Here is a 7106-nt window from a genome sequence, read left to right as displayed (position 1 = left end):
GTAAGGTGGAATCACATTGTGGTTTTGATTTGCATTTCCCTGATAATTAGTGATGTTGAGCATTTTTGCATATATTTGTTGGCCATTTCTGTATCTTCTATTGAGAATTGTCTATTCATGTTCCTAGCCCACTTTTTGATGGGATTATTTATTTTTTTTCTTGCTGATTTGCTTGAGTTCCTTGTATATTCTGGATATTAGTCTTTTGTCAGATGCATAGTTTGGGAAGATTTTCTCCCACTCTGTGGGTTGTGTGTTTACTCTGCTGATTATTTCTGTTGCTGTGCAGAAGCTTTTTAGTTAATTAAGTCCCATCTATTTATCTTTGTTTTTGTTGTATTTACTTTTTGGTTCTTGGTAATGAAGTGTTTGCCTAAGCCAATGTCTATAAGTGTTTTTTTCTGATGTTATCTTCTAGGAATTTTATGGTTTCAGGTCTTAGATTTAATTCTCTGATCCATCCCAGCACCATTTGTTGAATAGGGTGTACTTTCCCCATTTTATGTTTTTGTTTGCTTTGTCAAAGATCAGTTGTCTGTAAGTATTTAGGTTTATTTCTGGATTCTCTTCTGTTTCATTGGTTTATGTGGCTGTTTCTATACCACTGCCATGCCATTTTGGTAACTATAGTCTTGTAGTCTAGTTTGAAGTCAGGTAATGTGATGCCTCCAGATTTTTTCTTTTTGTTTTGTCTTGCTTTGGCTATGTGGGTTCTTTTTTGGTTCTATATGAATTTTAGGATTGTTTTGTCTTGTTTCGTGAAGAATGATGGTGGTATTTTTATGGGAATTGCATTGAATTTGTAGATTGTTTTTGAAAGTATGGTAATTTTCACAATACTGATTCTACTAATCCATGAGCATGGGATTTGTCTCTATTTGTTTGTGTGTCTATGATTTCTTTCAGCAGTGTTTTGTAGTTTTCCTTGTAGCGATCTTTCACCTCCTTGGTTAGGTATATTTCTAAGTATTTTATTTTATTTTTATTTTTGCAGCTATTGTAAAAGGGGTTGAGTTCTTGATTTGATTCTCAGCTTGGTTGCTGTTGGTGTATACCAGTGCTACTGATGTGTGTACATTGAGTTTGTATCCTGAAACTTTACTGAATTCATTTATCAGATCTAGGAGCTTTTTGGATGAGTCTTTAGGGTTTTCTAGGTATACAATCATATCATTGGCAGACAGCAACAGATTGACTTCCTCTTTACTGATTTATATGCCCTTTATTTCTTTCTCTTGTCTGATTACTCTGGCTAAGACTTCCAGTGCTGTGTTGAATAGAAGTGATGAAAGTGGGCATTCTTGTCTTGTTCCAGTTCTCAGGGGGAATGCTTTCAACTTTTCTCCATTCAGTATAATGTTGGCTGTGGGTTTGCCATAGATAGTATTTATTACCTTAAAGTATGTCCCTTCTATATCGATCTTGCTCAGTGTTTGAAAAACTTGTTTTTTAATGTCTGTCTTATATCCTAAACTCACTGAACTCATTTACTAGTTCTAGTATGTTCTTTTATAGACTCCTCGGGGTTGTCTCACAGGAAGTCATTTCATCTGCATGCCCTTTATTTCTGTTTCTTGCTTTATTATACTGGTAGAACTTCTAGTGTTTTGTTAAACAAATATGGAGATAGTGGATATCCTTACCATATTTCTAATTTTAGAGGTAAAGCAGTCTGTCACCATTACATATACATATAACATTAGCTTGATTAGCAATAATATTCATAATATTATTTTATAGATACTCTTGATCAAGTTGCAGAAGTTACCATTATTTCTGTATTTCTAGAGTTTTCATCACGAATCATGTTATATTTTGTAAGTCTTTTTCTAAATAAGTGGATATGACCATATGCTCTTTCTTCTTTAACTATTAATATGGTGGATTCCACTGACCGATTATGCAATATCAAATCACCCTGGAGAACACCCACTTGGCCTTTGCATATAATTGTTTTTATATATTGTATAATTCTGATTGATATTATCAGTTAAGCCTTTTTTGCATCTATATTTATGATGCGTATTGGTCTGAAATTTTCTTTTTTGTAGTATCTTTGTTTAGTTTTCCCTCTGGGTAATAACAAATAAAAATAGGTGTCCCTACTTTTATTTCCTAGAAGAGATTGTGTAGAATTGGTGCTGATTTTTCATTAAATATTAGGTAGAATTCTTAAGTAAAATAGCTAGTTCTAAACATTTCTATTTGGGAAGTTTTAAAATTAAGAATTCAATGTCTTCACTATGTATAGGTCAATTTACATTATCTATTTCATGTTGGGCATGCTGTAGTTGCCTGAGTTTTTAAAGGAATTGGTCTATTATATCTAGGTTGCCAAATGTATGGATGTAGAATTGTTTGTAGTATTTCTTTACTATCCTTTTGATATCTTCAGTATCTGTAGTAACATCCCCTGTTCACACCTGATATTTGTAATTTTTATCTTCTCTTTATTTTCATTGTCTTGTTAGACGTTTGCCAATTTTTTTAAAAAATAACCAACTGTTTTATTGACTTTTTGTATGGTTTTAATTTGTCTAATTTCTTCATTTGGCTTATTATTTCATTCCATGTATTTTTTTGAGCTTATTATGCTTTTTTTCCCTAGGTTCTGGAGTTTGAAGTTTAGATTATTCATTTGTGTTTTTTTTTGTTGCATTTACTACTATAAATTTCACTTATTTCTTTCTCTTGTCTAATTACTCTGGCTAAGACTTCCAGTGCTGTGTTGAATAGAAGTGATGAAAGTGGGCATTCTTGTCTTGGTCCAGTTCTCAGGGGGAATGCTTTCAACTTTTCTCCATTCAGTATAATGTTGGCTGTGGGTTTGCCATAGATAGTATTTATTACCTTAAGGTATGTCCCTTCTATATCGATCTTACTCAGTGTTTGAAAAACTTGTTTTTTAATGTTTGTCTTACATCCTAAACTCACTGAACTCATTTACTAGTTCTAGTATGTTCTTTTATAGACTCCTTGGGAATCTTTTATAGACTCCTTAGCTGTGTCTCACAAATTGTAATGTTTTAAAATTTTAATATTTTTATTTACACTCAATTCTATATATTATTTCATTTTCCTTGACATTTCCTCTTTGACTTATGAATAATGTAGAAATATATTGCTTAGTTTGAAGGTGTTTGAATATTTTCTGTTAGGTTTTGTTAATAATTTCTTGTTTGATTCTACTGTGGTCAGAAGACACTCCATATTATTTCAATGCTTTTTAATTTGCTGATGTTATTTTATAGCTCAGCATATAATTTAACTTAATATATTTTCTGCTGGCACTTGAAAATAATGTATATTCTGCTGTTGGCTGGAATGCTTTTTAGATGCTAAACAAATCCTTTTAGTTTATATGCTCTTCAGTTCTTCAATATCCTTTCTGATTTTCCATCTAGTTGTTTTATCAATTGTTGAGAGAGGGCTGTTGAAGTCTCCAATTATAATTGTATGTCAGTCTTCTTCTCCTTTCAGTTTTATCAGATTTTGCCTCACTTTTTACCAGTGTTGTTTGATGTATAGATGTTAGAATTTGTATAACCTTTTAATATGTTGACTTATTTATTATTATTTAATATCTCACTCTTTGCTCTTAGATCTACTTTTTCTGACATTAATATGAGCCACCCTTGTTTTTCTTTGTTTAATTATTGCATGGCATATATTTTTTTCCTCCTTTTACTTTCAATATGACTATTTTCATATATTTGAAGTGAGTTTCTTATACGTGGAATACAGAACACAGAGGGGTCATGCTTTTTTTAAATCCACTATGCCAATCTCTATCTTTTAGTTGATGCATTTAGACCTTTTATATTTAATGTAGTTATTGATGTGCTAGGGCTTAATTTGGGTATTTTATTTATTTATTTTTGTTTTCTTTTTGCTCTCTCTGTTTTTCATTTATCTGGTTCTTTTTTATTTTCTGTGGGTTACCTGAACATTTCTTAAGGTTTATTTTGATTTATTTGTATGGATTTCCTAATGGTTGCTCTTGGCCTTACCTTATACATACTTAACTTATAGTTGACTGATGTTACTTTATCAGTTTGAATGAATTATGAAGCTCTTATGTCTTTTTTGTAATTTTATTCTCTCTCATCTATACCATAATTATATTAAATATTTTCTCTCTATATCTTTAGAATCACATCTGGCAGTGTTATACTTTTTACTTCAACAAATATAATTTTAAAAATTCAAGAGAAAAATGTTCAATGAATTAATCTATGTTTTGCTTACTGTGTTGTTTCTTAATTATTACACAGTTCTTTCTTATATCATTCTAGTTCTGTTTAGAGAACTTCCTTTGCCATTTTTAGGTACTAATGAAAAGTTCTCTTAGTTCTCCTTCCTCTGAGAGTTACTTTATTTTTTCTTAACTCCTGAAGTATATATTTTCTGAGTACAGGATTTTTAATTGATAAGTTCTTTTTTATAAGCACTTGAAAATATGCCACTTTCTTTTGGCCTCTATGAATTTTCATGGAAAATCCACTTAAAATCATATTTTCCCATATATGTAAACTACTATGTTTCTCAAGATTTTTCTTTGTTGGCCGGGCGCGGTGGCTCAAGCCTGTAATCCCAGCACTTTGGGAGGCCCAGGCGGGCGGATCACAAGGTCAGGAGATCGAGACCATCCTGGCTAACATGGTGAAACCCCGTCTCTACTAAAAATACAAAAAATTAGCCGGGCGTGTTGTCGGGCGCCTGTAGTCCCAGCTACTCGGGAGGCTGAGGCAGGAGAATGGCGTGAACCCGGGAGGCGGAGCTTGCAGTGAGCCGAGATCACGCCACTGCACTCCAGCCCGGGGGACAGAGAAAGACTCCGTCTCAAAAAAAAAGACTTTTCTTTGTCTTTAGTTTACAAAACTTTAGTTTTTATAGAATATTTTTCTTTTTTTTATCCTGTTTGAATTTGCCTGACTTCTTACATCTGTAGTTTTAAGACTGAAGCTTAATTTGGCAGGTTTTTAGCCATGATTTCTTTAAGTATTTTTTCAGCTCCATCTCCATTCTCCTCTTTTTCTGGATCTCTGGTGACAAAAATAATAGACATCTTGTTACAGTTCTAAGGGTTCCTGAAGCAAAGTTCAATTTTTTTTAGTCTGTTTTTTTTTCTTGCTGTTCGTATTGGGTAATTTCTATTGGCTATCTTCTGTTGCACTGATTCTTTCCTCTGTCTATGGCATTAGGCTATTTATGTGAAATGCCCATCTGCTAAGCATTTCATATAAATTATTGCATTTTTAAATTCTAAAATAACAATTTGTATCTTCTATACAGGTTCTGTTTCTTTGCTGAGACTTTCTGTTTCTTTGTTAAATTTTTCTATTTTTTCATTTGTTCATAGTATGTGTATAGGTTCATTTTCACACTGCTGATAAAGACATACCCAAGACTGGAAAGAAAAGAGGTTTAATTGGACTTACAGTTCTACGTGGCTGGGAAGGCCTCAGAATTATGGTGGGAGACAAAAACAAATTCCGAATTATGGTGGGAGGCAAAAGGCACTTCTTACATGGTGGTGGCAAGAGAAAATGAAGAGGAAGCAAAAGTGGAAACCCCTGGTAAACCCATGAAATCTCCTGAGACTTAGTCACTATCACGAGAATAGCATGGGAAAGACTGGCTCCCATGGTTCAATTACCTCCCTCTAGGTCCTTCCCGTAACATGTGGGAATTCTGGGAGATATAATTCAAGTTGAGATTTGGGTAGGGACACAGCCAAACCATATCAGTATATATTAATTGGTTGTTGAAGCATTTTTATCATGGCTTTTTAAAGTTTTTGTCAGAAATTGTTAATATCTCTGATATATTAATGTTGGCATTTATTTATTACCTTTTAAGTAAATGCCAAAATTAAGTTTGGTTTGAGGAAAATATTTTCTTCTCTTCCTTGTTCGTTGTATGAGAAGTGAGTTTTGATTGAATCCTGGATATTTTTCACTTTATGCTGTAAGACTCTGTATTTAAATCTATTTAAGTGCCTCATTACTGCCAAGTATTACTACCAGGTAAAGGTATATATCTAAGTTTTTCATTTAGCATCCACTGACAAGCAGTATGGGGGTGCTCCTCATTACTGTTGAGTGAGAGTAGGATTTCCCGCTTCACATGTGATCTCAGCTGATGTTATAAAGTGTCAATGGATTGCAACAATGAAATTATAACTCCATACATGGTTCTCACTGACACTATTCAGGTGTGTGTATGTTGGAGCCACTGTTTTTTTTTTCTGTAGTGTGTGGCTGAAAAGAGAGATTATTCTTTAAAAGCTTCATGTTGTGCCTGCTGTCTATTTCTGGTCCTGCAGTAAAGAGAGCAGGGATTTTCTTGAGGGTTTGTGTGTCACCTTCATTGATGATGTTTCCAGTTTGTGGGCTTCATCATTTTCATATTTGGGGCACGTGAAGGAAGAATAAAATCCAAGGGGTTTACCTTATTTCATCCCTCTGATCCTGACATCTCCTTCCAATAAGTTGTCTTCTCTCCACCTTTCAAGATTTTCTAATGGCATGTGTGTATGTGTATGTGTATGTGTATGTGTATGTGTATGTGTATGTGTATGTGTATATGTGTGTGTGTGTGTGTGTGTGTGTGTAGTCTCGTATTCTTGGTTGTATTTAGCAGAAGTAATAGGGAAAACTATGTCTACTCCTTGTTCCTAGAAGTGGAATTTCTTTATACCAATTTTTAATTGGATTGTTTGTTGTTATGGCCTAAATTGTGGCCCCGTCCCAAATTAATATGTTGAAGCCCTAAACCCCAGTGAGACTATATGTGGAGATAAGACTTTTAAGGAGGTAATTAAAGTTAAATGACGCTATAATGGTGGGCCCTAATCCAATATAATTTGTGTTCATATAAGAAGAGGAGGAGACATCAGGAGTGTGCACACACAGAGAAAAGACCGTGTGAAGACACAATGAATATGTGGCAGTCTGCAAGACAGAAAGAGAGGCCTCACCAGTAACTAACCTTACTGATAACTTAATATTGAACTTTAGCCTTCAGAACTATGAGAACATAATTATAAAAAATATGAAAAATATGAAATTATGAAAATTATGAAAAAATGGAAATTATGAAAA

The sequence above is a fragment of the Nomascus leucogenys genome, chromosome 14 (assembly GCF_006542625.1).
Source record: "Nomascus leucogenys isolate Asia chromosome 14, Asia_NLE_v1, whole genome shotgun sequence".
NCBI lineage: Eukaryota > Metazoa > Chordata > Mammalia > Primates > Hylobatidae > Nomascus > Nomascus leucogenys.
The sequence above is the reverse complement of the archived record's forward strand: the minus strand, read 5'-3'. Positions refer to the sequence as shown.